Source organism: Myotis davidii, unplaced genomic scaffold, assembly GCF_000327345.1.
Source record: "Myotis davidii unplaced genomic scaffold, ASM32734v1 scaffold18, whole genome shotgun sequence".
NCBI classification, from domain to species: domain Eukaryota; kingdom Metazoa; phylum Chordata; class Mammalia; order Chiroptera; family Vespertilionidae; genus Myotis; species Myotis davidii.
In genome coordinates, this window is record NW_006292696.1 from 10,713,025 (window position 1) to 10,720,416 (window position 7,392).

Here is a 7,392-nt window from a genome sequence, read left to right on the forward strand (position 1 = left end):
AACAGAGACATTTACAGGCAGCTCTTTTTGTCTGGTGAGGGTGTGCTCTCTAGAGATGCCTGAAGCTTGTTAAGGAAAAGCAACTCGACTGCTTCCAGTCTCTGTTTAAGATTTGTAAATGGCAGCAGCAGGGACATTGCTCATTGTATATTCTCCAGGCACATCGACTCGCCATGAGAGCTAAGGAGAAATGACATATTGTCTATTTTCTGACAACATCATCTAGGAAGATTCCTCCGAAGAACAATTCTTAATTTGTACTCTATTTTGTCTTTTAAAGAGATACACTATTAGGGAATTTAAAAGTTGTACGATTTCGTACTGGAGGGATTTAGGTTCTTTCTGTCCATTATTTTGCCTGTAAACTGGTGACATTTTCTCATTCCCTGATGAATCTCCAATATATCTTTACAAAACTCTATGAGCAGAGAGATCTCTGCTCTGGTTCCTTCTATGAGTGAAGGGAAGTTTTGAGCAGTCCTCCTATACTGTTCTATATATAAATAAAAGTTTAGAAAATGAAGTTATTTTGGTGACTTACGGTTGTTTAGGGAAAAGAGGCTATTAGTGGAATTTTATTTTCCCATTGTGATGGAATTTACAAGGCTTTTTTCTATAGAGACATGAGGAAAATCAGGAATAAGTTGGTGTTAGATGGGAAGTGAGCAGTGAGAGAATATCTGACTCTCATCCATTATAGTCTTCTCTTGCTTTTTGGTTCTGGGCTGGTCAGGAAATGCCATGTTGGGACTGAAGGTCAGCATCCCCTCTTCTAGAGATGCACCAAGCTCCAGACCTCTACCATCCTCTTCCACTAGGACAAGATTTATGTGCTGTCTTCCTTCTTCAGAGGCCAGTTCTCTGCTATGTTTAGAGATGACCTACGAAGAAGATGCTCTAATGGTGGGAACATCAGGCACTTAGGTTGCTGTACTGAGGAGATACTCTAGGGAAGGAATTTTTTTACATTTCTCAGGTGCCCATTCCCATCTAATTTCAGAACCATGGACTCTTTTGGGCTAAAATAACTCAAAGATTAAATATTTCCATGTGAATGAGGAAATGAAAGAAACTCAAAGGGCAGATTCTTGAGAGTGAGAAAGTTCTCCCCTCCTTTTTGTCTGGTTTTGTGAGAATATGTTTATGTATGTATGTCTGCATGCATGCATGTATGAATGGGTGAATGAATATAAGTATCTATCTACCTATAATCTACTTATGTATCTGGTGGGAGGATTCTCTATGGATGTATATTGCCAAAAAACTGCTTTTTACTATTTAAGTAAAAGGTGAAGAATGGGCTGAGGGGATAGTGGGAGATTTTTGACTGCTAAAAATGGGGTTGATGTCATTATAGATTTATTGATCCATTTTGTCCTTGTGAGACTAGTGATCTTTTGTAGAATCAGAGAATGTTTTGCATTAGAAATCTTAAAACCATCTTGCCTAATGCTTATTTTAAACATGATGGAAGCTTCATGGTCTAGTGATAACTGACTTTCCTAAGTCTTTTCCCCCCACCCCACCCCAACACACACACATACACACACACACATACCGCCCTGTTGCTTTACTTTTTGGAAAGTAAACTTTTTATTGAAGAATAACATACATTTAGAAAAGTCCAAAAATTTCCCTCAAGTGACTAGATTTGTCTAACCAGCATGCAGACCACACACAGAACATTACCAAGCACTTCAAAATCTCCCTTTCTTTTCCCCACTCCCCACGGTAACTACATACTACATATTCTACTTAAAATATAGCTTAATGTTGCTGTTTTAAAATTTTATGTTAATTAAATAATAAACAATCCATTTTTTTTGGTCTGGCTCTTTCATTCAACACATTTATGAAATCAACCCATTTCCCACGTTGTAATTGTCTGTACATTTGCATTGCAATACTTTATTTCCAGTGTATGAATATAACAAAAATTATTTTCCTATTGCTTTGTTTTTAATTACCAGACATTCCTAATACTGATTTTCATGTCTATCTTAATGATTTTGCCTCTATTCAAGAGTATTTTCTCAAAATCAACTTAAAGGGCAGTTATCTAAGGTTGAATCCTTAAATACAACAACCAGGAAGCAAAAATATAGGGTGTCCTCAAAAACTGTATACATACACTTTGGATAATTATAAAGGCAGTGTTCATTGAAACACATTTCATTTTCAAAATTGAGCGATCAGCTGTTAAAGTGTGTGTACATTTTTGGGGGATATGCTGTGTATGCCACTACTTACTTTTTGCTACAGCAGTTTCTGTTTTCCTTTGCCCGACTACCTTTGGTTATTGAGAAGCTAGTTGACCATGCGTTAGATGGCATTAGTCTCCTTTTTATTCTTCATGGTGGCCTTTCGCTGTGTCAAATGGATTTAAAATTTGGGTTGAATGATTCATGATAAAGTGGTTCGAACAGAGGAATGACTTTCCTTGTTCATTTTCCCCAGATCCTCTGGGAGAATCCAGATGGTTCTTGCATTTTTAGTGAATGAACACTTGCCATCTTGCGTAATCTAATTGTCTGAAACTGCCCGCATGCTCACCATCTGAGGGAGGGTTGTCTGCCAAAGGTGTCAGGTTATCTTTCATATGGCTTTAAGAAAGAGGGCATTTTAATCTGAAAACATGGCAACAAAACGCATCTCTCCTGGGTGGCTGGAACTGACAGTTCTTCGACGCCTTTATTAAAAATACAATTCACCCGTCTGGAAGAGAAAATCTAATTATTTAACTGCCAGCCGTTTTCCCCATGGTAAAATAAATTTTAGGTGTTTACAATCAAGTTAGCTGGATTTTAACCAAATTACTCATTTAACCAAGTACTTAAAAAAAATCCATACCATACCTTGTAAGTTCTTCTACACTCTTTTTATTTCCATTGATTTTGATTAAACAGGTAATTGGCAGTTGATCAATAGTCACAATTCTGATGAGCTGGTTTGGCTGAGCCTTCCTTGACAGAGCTCTGGGAAGAGGGAACCCAGAGGTTTGCTGACACTCCAATCTATCTTCAATAAATGCAAGCTGGCTAATAAATATTTAATGGGCAGTTGTTTGCAGTTAATAGAATTAGATAATTCTATTTGAATCCTGTTTGGAGACCTACAGGTATCATATATCACAGTTGAAGACATGGTTAATAATTTAAGCTAAGTGACTAGTAATTAGAGAGATAGTCAGATTAAGCAGGAACTTTTGGTTTAAGCCATTTGGGAATTTGTGTGTATGTGTGCAGTGTGTGTGCGTGTGAGTGAGTGAGAGAGAGAGAGAGAGAGAGAGAAAGAGAGAGGAAGGGAGGGAGACAGAGAGGTAGAAAGAGGGAGAGGGAGAGGGAGAGGGAGAGGAGGAGAGAGAGAGAGAGAGAGAGAGAGAGAGAGAGAGAGAGAGAGACACTGTAGGATTTGGGATCTAAACCATTATAAGGATTAGCTAATGCAGCAATTCTGGGACCAGTCTTAAACGTGATAACAAAGCATGAGGCCCCTGGGGTTTATTTAATATCTCATCGTCTCAGTTAATGAGATGGAAAATAGTTCACTGTTTATCTACACTAGATTGAGCAGATGTTGCCAATTCCATTTTATGGGATGTAATCTTGGTGAGATTGTCTTCTGTCCATTACTGTTTCATGGCCTCATCTCTCCGGTACTCCTCTTGTTTGGGGAGGGGTGTTGCAGAAACCTTCCTGGCCATAGACTAGGAGACAAAACCTCTAAGTCAGGACTTAGTGGCCTTTTCATGTTATCATGGCCTTTTCCTTTAATATGGCAGAACTGGTTGGTGGATGCAGGAAGTTTGGTGGACAACATAGGGCTTCTTAAATGTGAGACTATTGACTCTAAGTAACTCTTCCCCCAGTTACTGTTTATAATACTCTTCAGGTTGGTGATTTTATTTCATTTGCCTTTTTTTATACAACCCTTTTTTTTTTCAAACATAACATATTAATTTTTGCTTTGGGTCTGAGAAGCCTAATCTGATTTATTTTCGGTAACCATTTTCAATTTTCCAGAGCCATCAGGTAACCAGTATTTTCCCAAATTGTGAAATCAGGGAGAAAAAGAAAACAAGTTTAGGGACATAAGGAAGTAAATACTTAGTTGGAGGCAATAAGCCACTTTAGGAAGTGACCTGTGGATGGATCTGTTAGGACTGTCTTCTGTTGTCATAGGCGTAAATATAAAAAGGTTTCTTTTTTCTCACGCAGAAATGTCTGAGGATGTGAGATATTTGATATTAGATCAGTGGTACAAAGACGTGGGGGTGACGTCTTTGCGATTCTCTTGACTTTTTCCCTTTATGTCTCAAGATGTTGTCTTCTGTAGCAGGAAGCTGAACTTGTCATAGGCGTAAATATAAAAAGGTTTCTTTTTTCTCACGCAGAAATGTCTGAGGATGTGAGATATTTGATATTAGATCAGTGGTACAAAGACGTGGGGGTGACGTCTTTGCGATTCTCTTGACTTTTTCCCTTTATGTCTCAAGATGACTGCTGTCACTCTGACCATTACATTTGTATTCCAGGCAGGAACCAGCAGACGAGGTAGTGTTTTCCAGAAATTCCCAGGACACATCTGCTTATTTCTCATTGGTCATTCAGGCGTCACACGGCTACCCTGAGTGGCAGATGTCTCTGGAAAAGTGGGTTTGTACCTCTCTAGTCTCTATAGGAGAGGAAGGAAAGGGAATTGGAATAAATATTACATGAGCTGACCTGCAATATTTGCCACATTCTTAATTTGTATTTGAAATAAAAGAGAGATCTGCTCCCCTAATCACCATTATTTAAACCTTGGACCCTACAAAACCCAGATCTTGCTTTATTTTTGTGACCCAGCTCTTTATTTTTGTGAGCGAAACCAGTTCCATGATTTCCAGAAATTTCTTCCCCTTAGTTGGAAGTGAGCTTCTGTTTCATACAACCAGAGAGCCTTGACTAACATGAATACCTTCAATGAAATTAGTGATGGAGTGGGGCCCAGAGAAATGGAGAAGAGGACTTGTGTGGTGAGTGGGCAAATAAGGCTCCCAATTGAGGGAGAGCAGGCTCATACGAACATGGGTGTATACAGAGGTTCTTACAGCAACCATTGCTATCCCAAAGGCACCATAGTCATAGACAAAGAAAACCCCCAGGTCCCTGCCCCCACAAAGAAAAGAAGCAAGGAGGGACACTGACTGAAAGGAACTGGACAATTTAGCCAGCAGCCAGTCCACTCCTTTGCAAGTTGTACACACTTGTCGATACCATGTGTTGACTTTGTTTGAGGAGGCTGAGGTGCCGCTCTCCATTCAGCCCATGCCGGCGCCTAATGAAATCAGAACAGCAGGAACTGTTCAGTGGAGAGGGCTCTTTTGATTTGTCATTTCCTTTGTTGCTTTCCTTTTGAGTTTCCTTGGTTCTGTGGTTTGGACCTCCACCGACCTAGAAAAGTTTAGAAACTTGAAAGGGAGAAAGCCCTTCCTCCCCAGGGTGGGCTCCTCCGCTTTCATCCTGGGTCAGGTGGTCACCCCTCGCAGAGGTGGTGGTAAATGGAACTCTCTGCCCCCCTCTGGGTAGCTGGGAGTCCTTCTGAGATGTTATGTCCTGGAAATAATGGAGTCTTGTTACTACAGGCTGTTAACACACACCTTCCTATTGTCGAAGGAAGGCATTCAGGCAGTCACAGAGCACGCGGCATCCAGTAGAATTTTAGGCTTGAGGATCTCTTAGGGAGTTGGGTTCCGTGAAAGGAACACAGAAATCCCAGGCCTTTGCTTCTAAGAGTTCTTTTTCCCTTTTCCTCTGTGTAACTTGTTTAATTTTATCTCTATGTTTTGCAACATGAGGAGTTGAAGGTAGATGGTTGTAGAAAACAACCAAGGACAAGCAATTCCTGGCAATGGGCTTTCAAACGTGGCTGTGTCCTTTTCTTTGAAGGATTGAGATTTAGAATATCTATATCAATATCTATGTCTGTGACTATTCTATATGTTAGGCTAGATACATTGCTTTCTGGAATTTTCTTTTTTTAAAGAAATATGTTTTTTATTGATTTTAAGAGAGAGGAAGGGAGAGGGAGAGAGATATAGAAACACCAATGAGAGAGAAACATTGATTGGCTGCCTCCTGCATGTCCCCTACTGGAGCTCAAGCCCACATCCATGCCCTGTGCCATAACCAGGAATCGAACTGGCAACCTCTTGGTGAATGGGATGACGCTCAACCAACTGAGCCACATCATCGGGCCCAAAACACTTTTTTTAAAAAAAATATATTTTATTGATTTCCCACAGAGAGGAAGGGAGAGAGATAGTTAGAAACATCGATGAGAGAGAAACATCGATCAGCTGCCTCCTGTACATCTCCCACTGGGGATATGACCGCAACCCAGGCACATGCCCTTGACCGGAATCGAACCTGGGACCCCTCAGTCCGCAGGCCGACGCTCTATCCACTGAGCCAAACCGGTTTTGGCGGGCCCAAAACACTTTTAAAGAGGGCTCAGGAGAGTCACTCTCAATCAACTGAAATTTGTGCGTAAGAAAAAAGATTGTTGAGGGGACAAAAAGTTTCCTTTACATGATTCTATGATCCTTTTACCAAAGATCTTCTTAAAGGCCAAACACTTATTTGCTTAATTCCAACACAAAAAAGGAGAATATGAACTTTTATATAAAGCTGAAAATAAACATGGGATAGCAGGACTGGTGATATGTGACAGGGAGAGAGAGATGTGTGTATATTAGGCATTTTTGTCTGCTAGTCTGATTATGAAAAAAGTAAGATACCTTAGCAAATCAATTATAGTTAGAATGACATGGTGCAATAGTAATAGTTGAGACAAGCTTCATTAGGCATTTGGGAGTGGGGCTTTTTTTTTCTCCTCAAAGGTCTGCCTGGGTCACTGGAATAACTCTGAATTTGGGTCAAGGACCTGAGTAAGGAGGGGAAGGCTCATTTATCATCAGAGAAGGGTGAGACAACTGTCAGCACTCCATTTGATTCCAGCTGTGAAGTGAACAGCTTATTTTGTTTTAGTGATGATTTGAGAGACTCATCAATAAAATCACCAATACTCTTTCAGTGCAGCAATCTATCAGAGAAAGTGTGTGTGTGTGTGTGTGTGTGTGTGTGTGTGTGTGTGTGTTTGCACATGTGTTTGCTGCAAGTAGAAAGAGAAGAAGCAGGAATAACCTTACCTTTGAACATATATTTATGTATAACTTCCTCCTCTCTGTTCAATGATGTTAGGGACTCATCTCAGAGTCTCCATCTGGTCTGTCATTGCCCCTGATGGTTAGCATATTGAGCTTGTTTCACAGCTTTATCACTCAAATGTGCTTCCGTTGCCTACTGTGCTACTCATATATAACTGAGCCCAGAAGATTCTTTGGAGGAA